The 23497-nt window shown below is 41.7% G+C and overlaps 1 protein-coding gene across 6 annotated transcripts in view; it reads left to right on the forward strand.

Annotated features, from left to right (window-relative positions):
• The window catches only part of LOC119978229 (liprin-alpha-2-like), a 768706-nt gene that overhangs the window by 284073 nt on the left and 461136 nt on the right, over positions 1 to 23497 (forward strand). For 3 of the 6 annotated variants that reach the window (XM_038819682.1, XM_038819685.1, XM_038819684.1), the window contains exon 1: positions 10836 to 11028. The exons of 1 other annotated variant lie outside the window; for it this stretch is intronic. The gene's annotated coding sequence lies outside the window, so the exon portion shown is untranslated. Of the gene's footprint in view, positions 1 to 10835; positions 11029 to 23497 lie in introns of those variants that run through there. 2 more of the 6 variants (XM_038819683.1, XM_038819686.1) reach the window with 1 other exon arrangement.

Raw genomic sequence — 23497 nt, forward strand, 5'->3', positions numbered from 1 at the left:
TTTTTGCATGGTTTTGTAATATGTAACTTATGAGTCGTGAATTACAAGATGTGAAAACCCAATAAAAACATGTTTTAAAAAAGTGTTCACCCAACCTCTGCACCCAAAGTTCGCAGTGACACTTTTTCCACCCACCCTGTTCACCCACATTCTCCATCCCCATCACCTCTCAACTGGTCTACTCTACCCCTCCAGCCCTGTATAGAAACACTTTTTTCTCTTTCAGCACCACCCTTGCCTCAAGTTGACATACACATTTTACCTTCTCTCACCCTCAACCCTGTTTAAAGCCATTTTTCCTACTTAACCCAGGTACAGATAAAAATTTCTGATTGAGTTCACATTCATTTCTTTGGATAAGTAGCAAAGGTTCGGAGCCAGAAATGAAGGTGAGGTGGAGGGGCTTGTAAGCATGTGCTGAATTTAATCCATGGACAAACACTTGCATTCCTGAAAATACGGACTGGATCCCTATACCTTTCAACTGGTAACCTAATATGCCCTCGTTTAGGAAAAAAAAATTAAATCTTCAGTACTTGGGTGTAGGATGACCAAGTGGAATTGGTTACAACTCATCGAGTTTATCTCTCGGTCAAGTAGTGATGGATCAGGGAAAGTATTATGCCTGTCCTTGTGATATATATTCAGAGATGAGAAATACTGCCATCACTGTCTGAGCTCTTCCTGTTGCCACGATGAGAGCAGATGCAACCTTCCACATTTACTTAAATATATTTTCTGTATTTTTAAATCAACCACCTATTGTCCCAGTAAAATACTGTTTTCCTGTCACATGATTTAAAAGGCACTTGGTGTGTGTAACTTCAATTCTGTGGAAAGAAAACTTGGCAGTAAAATAGCTGGCTTCAACCATTGAAGATTGCATTGCTCGGAGAGAGGAATTTTCCATTTCTCCTGAAGTCTTCAGGCATTAAAAACTCCAGCCTGGAGCCACCTAACCACTGTTTCATTAATTATCATTTTGTCATATTCACCCTTCTTTGTTTTTTGTAAAATCAGCCTTGGTTCTTCACCTTGACTTATGTATAAGGAAAACCCAACCCTCATGAATTGTATTGTCCAAAGGTCCTGATCATGTCATTTGTACTGTTGGATCCAGCTCTTTAGCTCGTGCTGGGAGCAGTTTCAGACAATTGATTAACAGTATTGATCAGGATACTTATTTGTTTTAGGCTGCCTTGCTGTGATATATTGGCACCTGCTTGTCAAACATGCCTCAACTAATTGAGCTGAGCTTTGGGGAAAGAAGCCAACCACATGAGTGGCCGTAATACCATCTCCCAATGGTACTACAAATTGTTGAATTGCCAGAACCTGGGCAGTAATAACCATCATGGCCTAGGCCCTCCTTATCTATCTCACCTCCACTAGTGTTACAACGCTTCTAGGGTTTTGTACTCCTCCAACATGGGTCTCTTGGGCATCCCCCATTCCTTTCTACCCACTATTGGTGACTGTGACTTCAGCTGCCTTGACTCAAAGCTCCTGCATTTCTTCACTAAACATCTCTCGACTTCTCTCTCATCTTTTAACATCTATCTCCAACTAAACTTGCCATCTCTCCCAATAACACCATCTTTGGATCAATGTCCGTACTTGTTTGAATACATATGCCTTGAGGAATGTTCTTGTGTAAAATGCACACGCCAAATGCAAGGTATATTTCACAATTAAATTAATTGTGAATTTGTGCAAATGATTTTGCAATATCCTTTTCTGTTCTGTAACAACATTCTTGGGTTCTTGTGGAACAAATATTGGAGTAATGATTTCCTATAAAATGCTTCATTAAAGGGCATGTTCCAAAGAAAATAGAAATTTCAGAGATTGGATGTGGTCCTAAGACAAAAGGATCGGTGTTGGTGAGTTCCCAGCATGGTAAACCAGCTTGGGCACTCGGATATGTCACTTTGTTGTTTCAATTAGCAATATTTAATCATGGTTGGATTCACAGTGGTGCAGTATCATTCGTGGTGGCTTTGCTGGTGTCTGATTCCACTCGTGCTATATCATCAGGACCTTGGACAGCAGAACTCCACTGGTTTGCTCCATCAAAATCCACGATTGATTTTGCAGGGAAGCATCAAGATGGGAAAAATAGAGTGAATGTACTGGTAAATAAAGAAGTAGTGATTGAGCAACTTAAGATGTGGTTCTCAATCTAAAGATGATATGACGGGGAATTCTGCAGGAGTGAAGTTCCACAATCCTGAGATGATAGGAAAATAAATATTTGGTGTGGATTTGATGACCTGAATGGCCAGTTCTTTGTTTTGTATGTTCCTTTGTGGAGAAACACATTTATTAATGATTTTTTAAAAATTAAGTGTCTAAATAACTAGCAATGAATGCAGCATTAATTGGTACCACTGCTGACTTGAGTATTTGGGTGTCATTGTCTGTTCCATAAATTCTGTCCACTGAAATAGAATATGTACTGCCTGAAAAGATGGTTGATGGAAGAAATAATGCAATCAGACCAGGGAGATCAGCCTACTCTGAATATTGGAAGATGCCCAAAGATATCCTGGATATTATTCTTCCTGCTGGATTTTTTCATCCCCTCAATATATGGCCCCACCTGTTTGTTAGCCCTCTGGATACTTCCAGTGCAGGTCATCAACTTTTAAAAAAATATATTTTGATTCTCCTTTTTCACATTTTCTCCCGAATTTACACCCACCAACAATAGACAATAATCAGCAACAAATATGTCAATCCCCATAACAATAACAACAATCCCATCCTCCCACCAACCCCCAAACATCAGCCCGCATGTTTACATAAACAAATGACAAAAAGGAATTGGGGATTACCTATAGTCACCCTTAATACACACTGCCCCCCTCCCCCCAAACCCCCCCACCCTTTCCCCCCCCCAATAATGTTTGATGTATCCAGTTCTTGAAAGTGCAGAATGAATAATGCCCATGACTTGTAGAACCCCTCCGTCCTTCCCCTCAGTTCAAACTTAACCTTCTCAAGGGTCAAGTATTCCAACAGGTCCCCCTGCCACGCCAGGGCACAGGGTGGACAGGTTGCCCTCCATCTCATCAGGATCCGCCTTCGGGCAATCAACGAGGCGAAGGCTATAATATCTGCCTCCGCACCCGTTTCCAACCCTGGCTGACCCGACACCCTGAATATGGCCCCCTGGGGACCTGGGTCCAGTTTCACATGCACCATCTTGAAAATTACCCTAAAAACCTTCTTCCAGTACTCCTCTAGCTTTGGATAGGACCACAACCTATGAACGTGATTACCCCCCCCCCCCCCCCCAAACAACGCTCACACACATCTACTCCTTCAAAGAATCGGCTCATCCTCGTCCTCGTGAGGTGTGCTCTGTATACCACCTTCAGCTGTATCAGCCCCAACCTCGCACATGAGGTGGAGGCATTTACTCTCCGGAGCACCTCACACCAGACCCCCTCCTCTATAACCTCTCCCAACTCTTCCTCCCACTTTGCTTTGATCCCTTCCAGTGGTGCCTTATCCTCTTCCAAAATAGCTCCATACACCGCTGACACTACCCCCTTCTCCAGTCCCCTTTTTGTCAGCGCCTCCTCCAGGAATTTTGGAGGCCTGTTCCTCCGGGAAGCTCTATATCTCTTTCCTGGCAAAATCTTGAACCTGCATGTATCTAAACATTTCTCCCTGCTCCAGCCCATACTTCGCTTCCTGCTCCCTCAATCCTGCAAACCGACTCCTAAGAAACAAATCTTTTAGCGTCTTAATCCCCTTCTCTTCCCATTTCCGAAAACTTCCATCCCACCTCCCTGGCTCAAATCTGTGGATCCCCCGAATCGGTATTTCCCTTGACCCTGCCCCCAACTCGAAATATTGCCGAAACTGCCTCCAGATTTTCATTGAAGCTATTATTACCGGACTCCCCGAGTATTTCCCCGGAGTTATCGGGAGCGGCGCTGTTGTTAGTGCTTTCCGTCCGGACCCCCTGCACAAACTCTCCTCCATTCTGACCCACTGGGAATCAACCCCTCTGCCCCAGCCCCGCACCTTCTCCACATTCGCTGCCCAGTAGTAGTACATCGGGTTTGGGAGACCCAAACCCCCTGCCTGCCTTCTCCTCTGTAGCAGCACCTTTCTCACTCTGGCCACCTTCCCTCCCCATATGAACGAGGTAATCCTTCCCTCAATCTCCCTGAAAAAAGCCTTTGGCAGGAAAATCGGTAGGCATTGAAAAATAAACAGAAATCGCGGCAACACATTCATTTTAACCACCTGCACCCGACCCACCAGTGACAGAGGCCGACCATCCCACCTTGCCAGATCGGCTTTCACTCTCCCCACCAAACTTGTGATATTTTACCTGCGAAGCCTCCCCCACTCCTGGGCAACCTGATCCCCCAGATACATAAAGTGAGTTCCTGCCCTACGGAATGGCAGCCCCCCCCCCCCCCCCCCCCCCCCCCCCCACAAAATACTCACTCTTGTCTAGATTTAGTTTGTACCCCGGGAAAGACCCAAATACTCGCAGTAGCTCCAATAGTCCCCCTATCGACACACACGGTTCCGACACATACAGCAGCAAGTCGTCTGCATATAAGGACACCCTATGCTCTATCCCCCCGGCACTATTCCTTTCCATGCTACAGGTCATCAACTTGTTCAATTCCAATCCATGGCATTTTTGCCAGGAAACATCACACCCAAAGAAAATGGAACTCGCTGAAGTTCATTACGGATCACAATTTGATAACCATTTAATGATGATATTAGAGACTGAATATATAAATACCATTTGGATAGAGCTTCTTATGATGTGCCAAAGTTGGCAATACCAGAAGTACGTTTGGAGATCAAAAATGGAGTCGGGAAGATCACAAGAGCACACTTTGCAGCATGCGGTATAGGTATGGGAGAATGAGAACCATGGGAGATTGGACTATATTAGGGACCAAAAATGACAGGAAAAATAGTCTTGAAAATTCAAATGTAGTTGCTTGTAATTTGTGATGAGCTAATTTGCATAATCAGCAAAGGTATTTGTGATTATTTCATTACCAGATTACCTAGCTGTTGGGATTATCCCACTGAGGGCAGGGGATATTTTAATCAACTGATGTAAAATTCAATGAACAGCATGGTCATGCATTTCTGGGTAGCTTGATTGCCAAATATTGAGGCAAAAAGACACCAGTTGTACATGGATTGTTTGCACATCTTGCAATGTGATCTTGGTGTTGAGTTGTTGCTACAAACTTTCAGTTTGTGACATGCAAAATATTTTTTGCTGTACAGATTTTATTTCCATGCAATGCACCCCTCATCACCCCTCAGTTTCTCCCAACAATCTTCTTGCGTCTTCTCCGAGTGAAAGCCAGCTGTGAGCGAAAACACCGTATGAACACTTTTTGCAGTCTATTTGAATAATGAATTGAAATTTATGTTCTGTTCACTGACCACGTCAGTAGAAGTTAACTTTTACCAGCTGTGGTTTACCCAGTATGATTTAGCAGACGGCAAAACTTTATGCTCTTCTCCATGTATTTAACAAAACCTATGTGGTTGTTTTTGAGACTTGGTTTAACAGCACCACATGATGTTGTTGAGGCCTGCTGGTTTCTGGCCAAAGCATCTGCACAGCTCCACCTACTGTATGAGTTTGAGTTTCATTTCTTCTTTTTAAAAATAGAAGTTTTGTCTTGGTTAGAAACCTTTGTGAGTTCACCTGAAGTAGTACTCCGTTTCCTTGTCAGACCTCCCAAGTGACGCTATGCCAATTTCCATCATCTCATTTCAATTATCAATACCCAAAGATCAGAAGTCCCCTCTCTCGGCTTCTCTGCCTCAGTCTTGCTCTCATTCTTTCATATGCTGCTTAAAAACCTACCTATATAAGTATTTGGTCACCTGCCCTAATAACACATTATGTGGCTTTTGTGTTGAATGTTGTCAGATAATGTTGCTGTGAAACACCTTGGGATGATTTTCTGCAGTAAAAGTTATTGTAGCTGCATGTTGTTTGGGGCGAAAGGATATAAGTCTGTTGGAAATTACATATCCGCGAACTGCACTGTACTGCAATGAAAGCAAAATAATGTTGTGTTAATATCCTGAATGAGAAACCTAACAATTTTCAATTTGTAAAACTGTGAGGAAAGTATACTTTGCCCCAGGAGTGATAACATTGACCAATAGGTATATTTTATGTTAAAACAAACTTTAATTTAAACACAGAGTCAATCACATTAGCAACAACATAACAGCTTAAATAAAAAGAAGAGCTTTAACTTACTCCCCGCATCTGTGACACTACACACACACACACACATACATACACACACACACACACACACACACACACACACACACACACACACACACATACATACATACATACATACATACACACATACACACATACATACATACACACACACATATATATATATATATATATATATATAATATTCCAATTAAGCAAACTAATATAGTTCAAAGATGTCTTATAAATAATGTTAACACTCAGGTTTGCTTACTTTTCTCTGTGCAAAGACTTGAGAGAACCTTCCAGGAGCCAGCTGAATACCTGTCTTGTCAGACTAAAATCTTGAGACAAACTGCAAAACTACAGACAGACCTGGCTCCACCCATTAATTACACCATAAGGGATTCTTCAGTTTCCTCCCACTGAGATGTCCCATGACCTGTTTATCCAGGACTAAGCACAAACCCTCATAAATTATCTGTAGCCCAGGGATCCACCTAAATCAAACTAATGTTTCATTAGATCTCTATCTGTAAAGAAGTAAATGGTTAAGACCAATGATTATCTCACCTTTATGATCCCTTAATCACAGCTTTAGTAGGCATACTACCCATTTGTACCTTAAATCAGGTTTTTAACAACAAATATAAAATATACCAATTCCCTCCATTCATCACTGTTGATTTTTGGAAATCTGAAATAAAAACAGAAAATGCAAGAAAAGGTCAACTGGGTTGGCAGCATCTGTGGAGAACAAAACAAATGTAATATTTCAGTCAAAGACCCTTTGTATTTCAAGCATTTTCTGTTTTCATTTCAGATTTTCAGCAACTGCAGTACTTTGCTTGAGAAATAGTAAATAGTTGTTTTTCAGACAAGAGTGGCATTCCCCAGAGGTCATTTTGGAAAGAGTGCTCTTTTTGATATTCACTGATGTCCTTGACTTGGGAATAGAGTTTTAAATGTCAAAGTTGGCAGTGGACACAAAGCTCAGACATGGCGTCAACAATAGGAAGGCTAGTAACCAGAATTCAGAAGGACGCAGACCTTGGAGAAATGGGCAGATATGTGGTAGATTAAATTTAATGTAGAAAAAGCGAGACAATTAATTTCGGTCAGAAGAATGGGGACAGACAATATGGACTAAGTGATACAATGTTGACGCACGTGCAGACACAGAAGTTAGGGCTGTTTAAAAGGCCTTAGTTTCATAACTAGAGTGCAGAAGCAAGAGGTTTATGCCACATATTCAGAAAACATTGGTAAGGCACCACCTGGAGTAAAAGCACCATCTTTCACGAAGGATGTCCTGGCCTTCAGGAACAGGGGAAATTTACTAGAATGGACCCAGTGAGAGGGATGTCAGTTATGTGGACAGACTGGAGAAACTGGCGTTATTCTCTTTAGAATAGAAAAGGTGATATTTCATAGAGCTATTACAAATCTGGAAGACGTTTGGTGGAGTAAATAAGGAGTAACTGTTGCAAGAGGCAAAAGAGTCAGTAACCAATGCAGGTGGATGCAAGTAGAGATTAAAAACTTGTGGGGTGATTTAGAGAAAGGATTAACATCAGAAGCATACATGAAGCTGATGTAATAATGATGACAGATCACATGACTGAGAAGTACGAGATTTGGAAGGCGGAGAAGCTCCAATCTCTTGGACAGGTCCAATTGTGTAAATACTTGCTTTAAATAATGAGCGATGGTTTTGGGTAACTGTGGACTTGAGCAGCATACACTGGAGAACAGAAAATCCTCAAAATACCTGTCTGGACCCTGGCCACATAACAAAACAATGAAAGGGGACATCTTAAGATAACTGGCAAAAGAACCAAAGATGACATGGGACAGGCAATATAAGCAGCAAGTTATGATCTGGTCACATTATTTGAAAGGGTGGTGGAAGCAAATTCAATAATTTTCAAAAGGGAATTAGATAAATACTTGAAGTGAGAAAAAAATGCAATGTTTTGGAGAAAGTATGGATAGCTTTTTCAAAGAGCTAGCAATGAATGAAAAGCAGACTATATTAATGTGCATTGTTGCAAGCATCAAGTTGACACGAAAACATTTTTAATTTAAAGTAAAATAGAAGAATGAAGGGGACAGGTAGCCACTGATTTCTGCTGACTACAAGCCTGTATGGCTTGTTTGTTAAAGGTTAAAAATCATGTTCTACTGGGAGAAAATGTAAGGTAAACAATAGACAAAACAACATTGCTGGTGGTGTCAAGTCCCAGGTTAGAAATGTCAGGCTTTGGAAAAGGTTGTACTTAAAACTGTATATTTAATTCAAGTTGAATTTAAGTTGGGTGTTCAGAAAATAGGCAATTTTAATTTCTCGCTGGATATAAGGCCCATTGATTCACATTTTTGTGGAGATGGGCTTTGAGAGGGGAAGAGTCCATATGAAGCCATTGTAGAATTGGATTGTTAGGTTTCCTAAAATGTCACTGAACCCCAAAATATGTCAATCTGCAAGAATCAGAGAGAGATGGGGAGACAGGGGAATTGGAGACAAATCTCTGTTTTTCACCACACAATGTCAGTGGGAGCCCATGGTTAGTTTGAAGAGATTACATTTGAGGTTATAAACACGCTTGGAAGATTCACCTAGCTTTGCTTGGAGGGAAGAATCTCCAATTCATCTGTGAAAGCCAGTTCTGGGATTAGGAGTTACCTGGTTAGAAATTAAAAGAAGAAAGCCTTTGTTAGCTAAGAAACATATTGGACTAGTTCATGGAAAGTGAAGTGTTTGCTTAACGGACAGAGTAAGGAATAACTGTGGAGGTGATTTTCAGTTGTTCCAGAAGTTAATGGCAAACTTTTCTGTCGCTTAGAATACAAATTGCCTACTGAAATTGTGTTTAGTCAATGTTTATTTTTGTCTATTACAGTAAAATTCTTAAAACTTAAAATCTTGTGTTCCTTTCAGTCAGCCACTGGAAGATTGAATTTTCTGCTGAAAATTGTTATCGGTCTCTACGGGGATTTTAATACAGCATTGAAATAAATGTTAGAATTCAATAAATAGCTGCTAGATGTTGGTGGATTTTGTCCTTCAAATCTGCATGAACTGTGAAGTCGCAGTTCAGTCCTGTGGGATAAAGTTGAGTTGCCTTTGGAACTGCTGTTACCAGTGAAATGGTTAAATTATGACATGCTGATGCTACATGGTAGCAGACGGCGAATTTTACAGCTCATACTTCATGGATAGCGATAATAATGGTTAATAGTAATAAAACGTAACAAAATTAACGGCTGACATGCAGAGTTAATAACTTGTTCGCAATTTCCATAGGAAACAGATTTAGATTTATTTTACTGTAAGGTCGCTATTTTTGTAGGTGACGATCAGCAGTTATTTGCATATCCCTATTAAAGATGTTAAGGGAACAAATATTAATATGATTGTATTTGCATCCCATGTATTAATTATGATTTTTGTGACTAGGACTCTGGCTGCATGACTAGCAAGTACATAGCATTATGAGCTGTGTCTGCATATGTTCCGTGGCCTGGTTGAGGCAAATTGGCCGAGCACTGCATTCTGAGCCTATGACTGCTGCAGACCCAAGTCATGCCTGACCCACATTTTGGTGCTGATGTAAACAATTGCTGCTCAGCTCAAAGCGTTCTGGCTAGGCAGGGCCACTTGAAAGAATCATACTGTTATTCTGTTTCCATCTGTGATGGAAGAGGCTTCTTCTGCCACTGGATTTAAAAGTAAACTTTCCAGAAGTCTTGGAAAACGAACTGAATACTCGAGGGCGACAAGAACCCCCATCAGTCAGCCTCGATATAATAAAACGTAGAGCTGCCTCAGTACCTGGTCGTATCAAATTTGTGAAAGGAGCTTGATTATTCAGCGGTTTGTTAATTTAACACAACGTGCCTGTGCTTTCGGTGTGACAAATTCACGTGTAATCTAGACAGCGCGTGGCTCCTAATGCCTGTGTTTAAAACAAAATGCAAATCTGCTCTTTGGAGCTAAGCCTTTTTGAATCTCTTAAAACCTGTGATCTGATGTGTGTCAGCCAGAGCAATGTTGTCAAAGTCAAATCCACAGCATCCAGGCGGCAATTAAACACCAAGGAGAGAACGAGAGAGAGAGGAGAGCTCGGTGATCATGTCTGAAGTCAGTTGTCAATCTGCCTGTCCCCGGGTTTAATTAGAGCCTCAGCGATGGGGAGGGAGGCTGTCAGTGGGATCGGTCCCAGCAAGGCAGGGGTTGGGGTGTCCTGTGGCTGGCTGCCCGCTCCTTGAAGGGAAAGTGGGTGGGGGTGGGGGTGCAATCAGTCACCTGGCTGCACTTGAAGGCATGTGACTATCCAGGGGGAGCAGATGGGCAGCCTCTTGTGCGCGCTGCGAATGCCTCGGAGTGACATGCTCGCCCTCTCTCGCCATCCCTGCCCCAGCTATCAGCTCCTCATGCTTCACCCACCGTTCAGCGAAGGGCTGTTCCCCCAGCGGCCGGCCAGCTTATTGGCGGACTCCAGCTGAAGCTCACCCACGCTTGTGGGAGTTGAAGCCTCCCCCCCCCCCCCCCCGCCCGACCCCGACCATTCCGCTCCCAACTTGGAGAATACGGAGCGGTTTCGGTGGGATTCCCTCCGCGCGCCTTTGCAGGGAGGATTTAAGCTTTTCAACTCTCTTTTTTGTGGATTTGTCGATTGCCGTGGTGCCCGAGTATGATTTTTTGCGACATGAACTCGGGGGCTAACTCCATAAAGATTCAGCTGCAGAATGGAATCCGCTTCAGCACGTATCAGGTAAACGATATTTACTCCTGGAGTGGATTTGGATGGTTGGGGAGGGGGGTCTATTTACTCCTGGACTGATTAGGGAGGGTGTCTATTTACTCCTGGAGTGGTTGGGGAGGGGGTCTATTTACTCCTGGAGTGGTTGGGGAGGGGGTCTATTTACTCCTGGAGTGGTTGGGGAGGGGGTCTATTTACTCCTGGACTGGTTGGGGAGGAGGTCTATTTACTCCTGGACTGGTTGGGGAGGGGGTCTATTTACTCCTGGACTGGTTGGGGAGGGGGTCTATTTACTCCTGGACTGGTTGGGGAGGGGGTCTATTTACTCCTGGACTGGTTGGGGAGGGGGTCTATTTACTCCTGGACTGGTTGGGGAGGGGGTCTATTTACTCCTGGACTGGTTGGGGAGGGGGTCTATTTACTCCTGGACTGGTTGGGGAGGGGGTCTATTTACTCCTGGACTGGTTGGGGAGGGGGTCTATTTACTCCTGGACTGGTTGTGGATGGTTGGGGAAGGGTGTGTGGCCAATCGGGTGGATTTAGTGCAGAAAATATATCAAATTAAGTGCTTGGCTTGAAAGACTCTTGATCATGGATTTTCTTAATACACTGCAGATTTGGATGATGTAGCTATAGAAATAAAATCCCTTCTGTGCAGTTTTTCTTCAAAGATGAGTTCCACCTCCTTTATAAGGCGGTTATAGAAGGGCATTGAGAGATCGTCATTACTTACGACTGTAGATTGTTCCAGGGGCAGTCTTCGAGAAGAGGGGCGATTGTGTAAAGCGGAATGGAACGTAACTGGTTCACATTCGACCTGAGATGCTGTGAAGTTGAAACTAGTGCCAAATGAATGCGACCTCTGACAGTGGGAATCCCATAGATGAATACTAAACTAACTCTAATAATTTATGTAATCTAAATAGAAGCCAGTGACAAAGTGTATGGAGCATGTTACATAATGAGGATTGTTCCAGAATTTTAAAATGCTTTAATATCATTGTCTTTGATACCAAGATCATTTCAACTCGGTGGCCAATTTCAGCTTGTCAGAAATAATGGATTTGACATTCAAGTGATTTAGATTAGCTTTGATGAGTTATAAAGTAAATAGGGGTTGCTTAATATATTTTTAGTAACTGGAATAATTTCCTTTTTGTCTTTATCAATTGCTTCATTGGATCATACTGTTTGTCCATATTTTTTACCATTGCTTCATTTATTTACAACTTTATTTTTCCTGGTGTATCTTTTTTTTGCCTTGTGTTTTGAAGTCCCCAAGTAGCCTTTTGGAGATATCTGGTTTGTTCTGTCAGGAGAGAGGGACTGGGGAGCGACTGCAGTCCACTGCTGAAATGAAACTGGTGGCAGTGTTGCTTCTCCTGTGATTTACATGGCAGCTTTGCCTTGACTTCATCTAACAACATGCTTAAACTAGGGAGCGTCTACAAATATTTTAAACAGTTGTTTTATCTGAAAAATCTCTTGCTGATGAAAATGACTTGCCATCATCGGCAGATTTTAAAGCCTGAGATGATAATGGGGTACTTGTTTATCTGACACACTTGGTGCATAATTAACAGAATAACTTTTATTTGTTGCTTCTCTGAATGGGACTGTTGAACCAAAGGTGATTTATACTGAGGTTATGTATATTTGTTCTTAGATTGACTGATAAAGTAAGGGTGGTGTGCAAACTTGCCAAACTCGTGTTCAGCAGTGTTTGTACACATCATTGGCACAATGCTAATGTTTCATCCCGATGCACTGACATCCTTGTTGCCCTTGACTCACTCTGCAAGGCTAACAATGCATTTAGCAATGCCGGCAGTGTGTTTTGCGTCTGATAATCAGTGCAATGTTGGTAAGAAAAGGCCTGAGGGTTGAATCATTTTAATTGCCTTCACCCAGCTAACGGGATTTAGAAGGCAGAGGTGAATCCATGCAAGAGTTTTGGAGAGTGAAGCAGTTATACTAATTGCAATATAATTTTTACTTTTATAATTTACTGATGGAGGCAGTTTTCCTGCAGTAACTTTTTGAGTTGCAGTAAGGGCAAAGTCATTGCTAGGTTCTGTAGAAAAATATTTCCAAATTAAGTAAAATTGATGTAATATTATAATTTCATTTTTAAAAAAAGCACTAAATGGAAATAACAAATATATGATCCCTAATGCACAAATTCTGAACAAAGGTTCAGCTTATTTGTTGTGCTTTCAGTTCCTTTCCATATTTCATTAAAACTTGAGCATTCTCTCATTCTTTAAACTTCATAGAATCAAAATCATTAAAAAAAACAAGTATCGTTCTACAAGGGGTAGGAGGGCTTTTTGGTGTTGGATTGAAGGATAGATAAAAGGGACCGGAAGAGTGTTTTGCAGCAATCCAATCTGATGTAAACCTCAAAAGAGTTTTATCAGAGGTCCTTCACATTGTGATCTTCTGGGAAATTGATGTTGGAGACATATCTAAGAGGCGTAGAGCTTAACTTCAGTCATTTGTAGGAGACCTTTTCTTAAAGGGTAAAGAACTCCAGCATTATCAATCATGTAGCTTGTAAGTCTGTTTTGCTGATATTGACCCCTAATTTCTTGAATCCTGAAATGAAATGAAAAGAAAATGAAATGAAATGAAAATTGCTTATTGTCACAAGTAGGCTTCAAATGAAGTTACTGTGAAAAGCCCCTAGTCGCCACATTCCGGCTCCTGTTCAGGGAGGCTGGAACGGGAATTTAACTGTGCTGCTGGCCTGCCTTGTTCAGCTTTCAAAGTCAGCCATTTAGCCCTGCGTTAAACAGCCCCAATGTTGTCTGGGTATTCCAAATAGCCATTGAAATAAAATAAAACATATCCGGATTGTTAATTCAATTGGAAATTTAGCTGGGGCATGCAAATATGGTTGTAAACCCAACTGAAATAATTTAGATACCTGTAATAGGTTAAGGATTGTGGATTTTATTTAAAGACCTCAGCAATGGCCCATTTCCAAAGCCCGGAAGTGTTTGCTCCTTATTGAGAAAGGGAGTCTCCAGAGTGAGATTGCACCCTTGGTAGACATGAGCGGTTGGTGGAATGACACGTCTCTGTGATGTTCTCGTGATACTGTTAATTAATCAGAATTCTAATAATCACCACCTAACACCACAGAAGAATCTTAACACAAGGAACTGATAATTGTAGGTCTTTTATCAAATTTGTCAAGTTGCTACACATGGAGATTTATGAATAATAACGTTCAATGTGTGATATAGCCCGTGCAATTTGCCTTTGAATGAGGGCTCGTTTTAATATCTTCTGTTATGCGTTGCTTCAAATGGTGAACTCGCTAAGTGGGGAAACACAGATAGAGATCCATAAACGGCACAGTGCGCTAAACAGCTGGCTTGTCATGCAGAACAAGGCTGCAGTGCGGGTTCAATTCCCATACCGGCCAGGTGCCGGAATGTGGCGACTAGGGGCTTTTCACAGTAACTTCATTGAAGCCTACTTGTGACACTAAACAATTATTATTATTGTTATATTATTATTATGCACTCGCAACCTGTTGTGATGTGCTGGTACACAATGCAGATTACGTCTCTTCCTATTCATATGAACACATACTCATAGAATCCCTAACGTGCAGAAGGAGACCATTCGGTCCATTGAGTCTGCAGTGACCCTCCAAAAGAGCATTGTATCTATAATCAACTTGTCCACACCTAACCTGCACTCAAGGGGCAATTTAGCATGGCCAGTCCACCTAACCCCACATCTTTGGACTGTGGGAGGAAACCGGAGCACCGGCGGAAACTCATGCAGACAAGGGGAGAACATTCAAACTCAAGGCAAGAATTGAACCCAGGTCCTTGGCGTGTGAGGCAGCAGTGCTAGCCACCTTGCTGTCCCTGTCTGGCGGCAGTAGCAGAGGTGGGTGTGAAAACAAGGAGCGGAAACTGACAGCCGAAGATGAGGTGAAACTGCCAGCGTTTTTATATTTCCTGTGCTTTTGCGTGTTTATCATTTCTTAAGAATGAAAAGTTCCCCACTCACACTTTTTTGAAAACTCTATTCTGATTAGGCCCCTTAAATTTCCATTGAGAAGCTTTTGGGTAAAGACCTGCCCCCAGGTGTTTTGTTAGAATTTGTGGGAGTTGGCTGACCAGCTCCCCTGGGGAATGAGAACTCGTCCTATCACGTTCCCAGACAATTTTGCTGCCCTCAATTGCACTTTAATTAGCTGAACAAAAGGAAAGAACAATGTAGCAATAAGTTGGTTGAAAAATCAGATTCTCCATTTTCCCCCTCCCTCATGGGAAATTTAGGAATTTTGGTTGTTCAAATCACGAGGAAGAGGAAACCAGAACTAACCAAGAAAGTAATTCAATATTATTGTTCAAAATAAACTAAACCAGCAGAAGTGGCGAGTTTCGAAACTGGAATTGCTGTTCAATGTTTGCTTCAGCTTCAAAAGCAAGTTGATTCCATGTGTGACAGAATGCTCATCAACAAAATCTGACGTTGCTCCCTCATTGTACTGGGCTGTACAAGTGTGGCACTCTCCTGAACCGTTTATGCTTCCTTGCCCATCAGAGCTGGATTAATATCCCTAACATTAAATAACCAATCACATGAGGTATATGAAATAAGACTCACTGCAGCCAAGACCTGACTGTTTTTGTTGTTGGTAAAATGACAAAAACGCCTTACCCAATGGAAAGCTAAGTAATTAGCATTTCTGCTTCATCAATCTGCAAGCTTTAGATTGTTACAGAATGTTCACTGGTCCATGGGACAGTGGAAATTTGTCCAATATCGTTTCCCTTTCAGAAGTTTTATATTTACTGGAATGAATGACCTTGGGTTTTAGTAATTGTCTTTCTGGTGGGCAGGACTACCCGAGGTGCTGCAATAAATTTTTTTTAAAATTTTAGAATACCCAATTCATTTTTTCCAATTAAGGGGCAATTTACCGTGGCCAATCAACCTATCCTGCACATCTTTGGGTTGTGGGGGCGAAACCCACGCAAACACGGGGAGAATGTGCAAACTCCACACAGACAGTGACTCAGAGCCGGGATCGAACCTGGGACCTCGGCGCCGTGAGGCAGCAGGGTTAACCCACTGCACCACCGTGCTGCCCTGTGCTGCAATAAATTGTACAGAAACGATAGAAGTACTTATTTATGTATGTATTGGAGGATGAATTATAACCTTTAACAGTTGCGTAGATCTTTTCTGTTTTCTTGCAAATGCAGCTTGAAGTATTGTTGGATTTCTCACGGCCTCATAACTTTTTCATGGCATGAGAATCATAGAATGAAACACCAAAGAAGAAGGCCATTCAGCCCATTATGCCTCTGCTGGGCCCAATAGAAGAAACAAAATGCACAAAAGTGACTTGGAGCTTGCCAATTCAAGCAGTTGAAACCTTAAAAAAAAATCTTCAGTCACCTTAGCACTGCAGGCCTTACATGTGACTTGTGAGATTGGCTGCCCAGCTCATTGTCTTGTGTTAACATTTTAAGGATTATTGTGTTTTTTTTTAATGCAGGAATATGAAACCAGATTTAATTTGAAGTACTCCTGGTGGGTAGTGGTGCGATTGTGTTTCACTTTAAGTAAGTATTATAAGGAATGGAAATAATCTTGTGACACATTCCGAGGGACAGACAGAAAACCCAGTTGTAATGAGATCCAAGAAGGTTGTGTCAGACCTTCTAACAACAGGCCAATTCTTGCCTTTTCAAGTTTTGTTATTTGCTCTGGTATGACAGTTTGATTGTTACTTACGTCAAATATTAAATCAAACAGTACTTGGCCAGTAAAGATTTGTTCTTGAGTGGTAGGCAGGCAAGGTTGCATTTCCTGTCTTTCCTAAAGGTGGTGTTGTGCCTTCTGCTGAAACTGCTGCTGTCTTTGTGATGTTAGGGCTTGCGCCATGCCATTGGATACAAAATTCTGGGATGTTAACCCAGTAACAATGAAGGAGCAGTGATATAAGTATATTTAAGAGAGTATTTGACTTGCCAGTGGTGTTGTTACCAAAACATCACTTCCTGTTTTTCACTATGACTAACACTGCATGGGAAGGAACTGGTGTTGAAGCAACTTTGATGGGTTGCTACGGTGATATTCCAAGCTGCATGCACCGTGAGCTCATGATGGGAGGAGTGAATGGAATGGCACTGATCAAGTGGGCTGCACTGTTCTGGATGGTGTTGACCTTTTGTTTCTGATGGGGGGAGGTGGGGGAGATACCTTTTCCTCTTTTCCTTTGCCTCTTGGTTGTTTGCAAAAAGGTTTGTGTTCCAGAGAGTGTGTTTTAGGAGGAAAACATTGCAGGTCTGATGGGTTCCTTCTCTTGATTCTTTGAAAATAAATGGAGGTTGAAAGTCTGTGTTTTCATTTGAAGCTGTGGCCAAGCGTCTGTGGAAAAGAGATATACTCTTGTAGATGGAAGCAAATTCGCCCCCACTCTCTCAGTGCTTGAGTTGACTGTTTTGGAAGAATTCTGTCCTTCTTGCTGGGAGATTGTGATTCTCTGTTTTTTGTCCCATACTGCCCTGCCCCTGATTGACCCTTGGAATAATTAAGAGGTATTATCTCAAGTTAGTTTTGATCATGTGACCACTGAATCACTATGTCTGTTATCCACACAGATGGTACGATGTTAGGAGCCATTGCCACCCAATGACAAATGAATAGTAGTCGTTCGCACCTACTTTTGATAAGAATAGTTTCTTCAAACCCCTTTTTATCAGGTTTCAGTTTTCAGACACTGACTTTGGTGAACCATTCATTGTATTTGAGTTTCTGCACATATCCAGACAATAGGTGCTGCAAATTCCACAAGTGATCTCACATCTTGAATGTCTTTTCAAGAAGGGTTCTTCATGCGAACATTTACATTTCAATGACTTTCCAGAGACATGAGTTAGCTTCTGTCTGTGCAGAAGTCGAGAGTTACTTCAACCCTGAACTCCATATTGGGTCAAGTAAATTGTCCATGTTCCATGCTTTTAAAAAAGTGAAAATGTCCATCGTCTTCATACATTCGCAGATATATAGAAAGGGCACAAGCTTTTCCCTCATCGTGGCATGGCTTTGACATGGACCATGGTACTGTTGGTCCAGTTAAGCATCTGGTAGATGTTGAGGCTAGAAAATGTTAAAGGTCAGAAGGAAGTTACTGGTCTTGCTCTTGCTTGAGATGACCAATACCTACACTTAGCTACGTGATGTGAACATTATTATCTGCTTGTCAACCCAAGTCTGGATGTTATTCAAGTCCTGGAATGGTCAGGTTAAATTTATCCTTGAATTTTATGGAAAATACCAGGCAGTCTTCCACGTTGTCTTGTAGCTTGCAGTATCATGCCCAGCTAGTTCTGAGACACTAAAGTCAGAATGCCGTTGGAATGGCATTTGCTGTGTTTAGTGCACTGTTATGCAGAACAAACTAGTTGACTGTTATGGTATTTATGATGGTGGCCAAGAGGCTGACTGGGATTGTCCGCTTGGCACCTGAGGCTGAAGTCACTCTCAAATATTTCAGCCTTGCCTGTTAGCTCAGGTTACACTTAAGGATGGGGTTATTCATGCCCCCTCTCTTTTATTAGTTGCCTGATTTCCCTGCTATCACTTTTGTCTGACTGTGGCTCTGACCTGTTAGTTACGGATCAGCTCATCTGTCTTTAGCCTACAGGTAATTTTACTTCTTTTGGTGCCTCTTTCCAAATTTTGTCAATTGCTAATCCTGGAATCCCCATCTCTTCACTGTTATTAGAATCAAATTTGTTCTCCCAGCTTGATGGCAACAGACGAGCGAGGCTTCTTCCAGAATACAAGGTTACAATTCTGCTGATAGCCCAAAGAGCCTCACGGGGGCCATTTCGATATCAAAAGGTAAAAGCAAATGACTGCGGATGCTGGAATCTGAAACAAAAACAGAAAATGCTGGACGATCTCAGCAGGTCTGACAGCATCTGTGGAGAGAAAAGGGAGCTAAGGATTTGAGTCTGGATGACTCTTTGTCAAAGCTGGAGAGAACTGTAGAGGCGGCGGGGGGGGGGGGGGGGGGGGGGGGGGGGGGGGGGGGTGGGCGGCAGGTGGAGTGGTGGTATTGGACAGGGGGCCAGCGATAGGTGGAGATAGGCAAAGGTGTCGAGGACAGAAGATAAAAGGAATGCAAATAGAAGTGATTAAGGCGAAAAAGGGTGCTGCTAGTGGCACCTTCTTGTGTGTTTGAATCCTTGCCTTCCAATGCAAAGCTAGTTTGGCAGCTATGTCTTTCAGGGCTTAGTTAGTGATTGATAGAATTCTTGGAGGTGAATGTTGCACCTAAAATGCATTATTTATCTCTACTTTCATGAGAACAGCTTCAAGTGACCAGTGAGGAAGAATAATGAGTTTGTTAGTTGGGAGGAAGGATGGGAGAGTGAAAACAGATTTAAGAAGATTTATTTGATATTGACTTGAGGCATGAGACTTTGTGAGGTCCAATGTCAATATTGAGAGCATCAAGTGCCATTCCAACCTAATTGTACACTGTTGTGTTCTCGGCTTTGAGATTTTGATCTGGTGGGCTAGGACATATCCAGGTTGGTGATAGACTCGAGACTATTGTTGATCATGATTTATGGAATCATTATATATGTTGGGATGTTGGTTGACTTGTCTATTGGACAGTTCTCTCAACTTTAATATTTATCTCCAAGTGTTAGGCCACTTGAGTCTGTGGATCCACCATACTAAGATTGCACAAATCTTATCTGGATACGATGCTTTGGTTCATTCCCAAGAGACCTATTTGAATTTGTGTTTTCAACTAAGAAGCTTCAAGTTTTCATGGTTATTTGTCTAGCACTGGTCCACAAATTACTAAATATATTTATTGGTGCAGTTTTGTTGCCACAGTGTGCACAGTTGGAAGAATGTACCCTTTTACAGCACTGCTACTTTTGTAATGATTCAACAATCTTCTTCCACTTTTGCCTTTAATCGCCATAGACACATTCTGGAGCACATCATCCGAGATGCATTTGAGCAAAGCTTTTTAAAAAAAAATACTGAGATGATGAAGCTTGGGATGTGTTAAGAAAAAAATGGAAGACGCTGGAGTGCTGAACACACTTTTGCCCTTTGATTTACGATGTGAACTGGTAGAACTTAGAAGTTTATGAGGCAGAGGTGCTACTTTCAGTCCAGAGAGCAATCCAAAATTAATGCTACTGCCGCAACTCTCCCAACAACCCTGCAAACTCTGTGCTTCTGATACTTATTAATTATTTTGTGAACAGTTGAAATAGTCTCTGCCACAATCATGTTATTGGCAAAGCATTTATGCTCCAATATAATTTTACATAAAATATTTCTAAACCTTCTGCTTAATTTCTTGGCTACAATTTTAAGATTATAGTTCTCATCCCTCCTGCCACCCCTGTCAATTATTCCACCACAAGAGGAAATAGAATTTTGCTAAATCATCTAAGCTCTAAATTTTAAAAACTTGCATTAAATCTTCTTATATAATCTGCTTCAATAAAATTGGCTTTAATATCTCAAGTTTTCATCAATTTCTGGTATCGTATTGCTACATCTGTGCTGTAAGCTCCCTACCACTTCAATATACTCTGTCTTCTATATAACGGACCACCCAAAATTTCCTGTATTATGTACCTTAAAAAGTTCTGTACAACTGTACAATTACTCATGTACTCTTATCTCTGGCTATGTCTGATTGATGCAGTGGTAGTTTCTGAGTCACAAGATTGAATGTTTAAACCTGACTTCAGGAGTTGAGCACCGACTTACAGGACACTTGTGCATTTTTCCCCCCATTTTTAAAAAATGAACTCTCTTTTTTTCCAATTGAGGGGAAATTTAGCATGGCCAATCCACCTACCCTGTACATCTTTGGGTTGTGGGGGTGAGACCCATCCAGATGCGGGGAAAATGTACAAATTCCACACGGTCAGTGACCCGGGGCCAGGATCGAACCTGGGTCCTCGGCGCCGTGAGGCATCTGTGCTAATCACTGCACCACCGTGCTGCCCAACACTTGTTCATATTAAAGGGAAACCGTTCACAGGGCTCTTTGAAAGAGCATGGGAATTGAATTAGTTGGATTCATTATAAGGCACAATGGCACAAATGGCCTTCTGTGTCATTCCATATTTTGAGAGTGCTGCTTTGGTGTGACGTCCTTTGGATATTTGGGCGGCACGGTGGCAAGCACTGCTGCCTCACAGTGCCAGGGACCTGGATTCAATCCTGACCTTGGGTGACTGTTTGTGTTGAGTTTGCACAATCTCCTCTTGTCTGCGTGTGTTTCCTCCAGGTGCTCCAGTTTCCTCCCACAATCCAAAGTTGCGTAGGTTAGGCAGATTGGCAATGCTAAAAATGAGTTGCCCTTAGTTTTCAAATATGTGCAGGTTTGGTGGAATTATGGAGATCGAGTGGGGGACTGAGCCTATACTGTGCACTTTCAAAGGGTTGGTGCAGACTCGATGGGCTGAATGGCCTCCTTCTACACTATAGGGCTTTTAAGATAAGACAGTTAACAGAAGTGTAGGTATGCTCAGGTGGAGGTAAAAGGTCCCATGGATAATAGACATTTTTCAATCAGCAACACCAAAATGGATGGGCTGAATATTTATTTCATTGCTGTTTTTAAATTGACTGTCTACAAGCTGTTTGCTTTAAAGTAATGTGTGGTTTCTGGAAGTATGAAATCGGTGATATCGGGAAGTATGAAATTGGGTTCTTGCGACTTTTTAATTTTTTCTTTCTATAAAATTCATTATGTTGTAGTTTTTTGTTTTACCTACCTATGCTTTCACTCTCAGGGAATTATGTTAAATCTCTTTGTTAATCCATGTTTTCAGTAACATTCCATGGAATATCGACCACAACTCCTTAAATTTTCCTCCTGAAACCTGTCACTTTAGAGTTATCGATAGCAACAATAACTTGCTTTTATATTGTGCCTAAGATGTAGGAAAACCTTTCAGTGCTTCACAGTAGTATAATCAGCCAAACATCGTCTCCTTGATTGGCTTCAATTTGTTGATTTATCAACAATAAATTTCACCTCCCATCTGTTGATCCATTTTTTTAGCCACTCTGTCTTTATGAAGTCTTTTATCATCCTCTTCGCTTTGTGAAAAATTATACTGCAATGTCATCATTAAACTTCAAAGTTTACCCAAGTCCACATTGTCTTGGAGCGATGAAACGTGGACCTGACATCGGCCCAGGGTTGTATCCCTTAAAGCCCTTTACAACCTGAGCAGTGTCCCTTTATTCAAACGCTGTTTCTTGCCTGTCTATCAACATTCAATCTATATTGCTGCGCTTTCTTTACTAAAGTAAACATGAATCCTTTTTTTAAATCTCCAGGCTTGATTAAAAGCCTTCTGTCTCACTGTCTTGGAACACACCCCCCTGAATTGGAGGAAAATGTCACCAATTAGACTTGGGTATATAAAAGGCTGAAGATTAAGTATTTCCTCACGCACGATAGGTGACACCGGTTTGGCCTTGGGTGGTATCCGACACTGAAAACTCAGCTCATTATACCTTCTCATTGTTATAAATTGAAAATGGAATCTATTTCTGTAAAAATTGACTGAATTAGTAATGTTGCAGCCTATTAAGGTTTGAATTGTGTTGTGATATTGAGTCACATTGGCTTTCTCCTTTTAAAGTTTAAAGTTCCTCACGCAGGAATTTCCATTTTTTAAATTGCCAAGTTTACAGCCAAGTAATGAATTGGAGTTAATTATGTCTGTGCTCAGAACCCTGTAAATAAAACTTCTGAGTAGACATGCCTTAAAAAAAATTGATGGCTAGAATTTCCAAAATAATTGCTCTGATTTGTAATTCTGGACACCTGATGCTGCATTGCAAAGCGTATTCCAGAAGTTAGGAAGAATCCCTATGATATTTATATTTAAATAGGTTTCCACCCTCCAACAGGCTTTAGTATTGTTGAACATGGAGGCAGGAACCCATTAATTATTAATAATACCCTCCTCATTAAACCGAGCAGCACGCGTCAGAACAGAGGCATTTGTTCGTCAGTGTTATTAATGTCCTTTAATACGGTTCAACTCAGTACAGCTATATTGGGATGTATCATTGCATGTGACAAAAAATAGGAAGAGGGTGGTGGTGGGGGGGGGGGGGGGGGGGGGGGGGGGGGGGGGTCGCGGGAAAGACGTTCTTTCTGCTTCTGTAGATTCCAAGAGCATCACCATTGTGATAGAATCACAATGATAGAATGTGAGAAATTGGGTAGAATTGAAATAGCAAATAAATTAAAATTGTGACCGGTCACTATATACGAGTCCTCAATTATGGAACTTCTTACAACCAAGTCGTCATTTCCTCCTTCAACCCAGCAGGCTTTTGTGGCCACTCAAACTTGTCACCAACCAATCAAGACTTGCCGACTACCTGTTCTATGCTGCTTTTTTCAACCTTTCCTGGGTTGTGC

This window comes from Scyliorhinus canicula, chromosome 15 (genome assembly GCF_902713615.1).
Source record: "Scyliorhinus canicula chromosome 15, sScyCan1.1, whole genome shotgun sequence".
Lineage (NCBI taxonomy): Eukaryota > Metazoa > Chordata > Chondrichthyes > Carcharhiniformes > Scyliorhinidae > Scyliorhinus > Scyliorhinus canicula.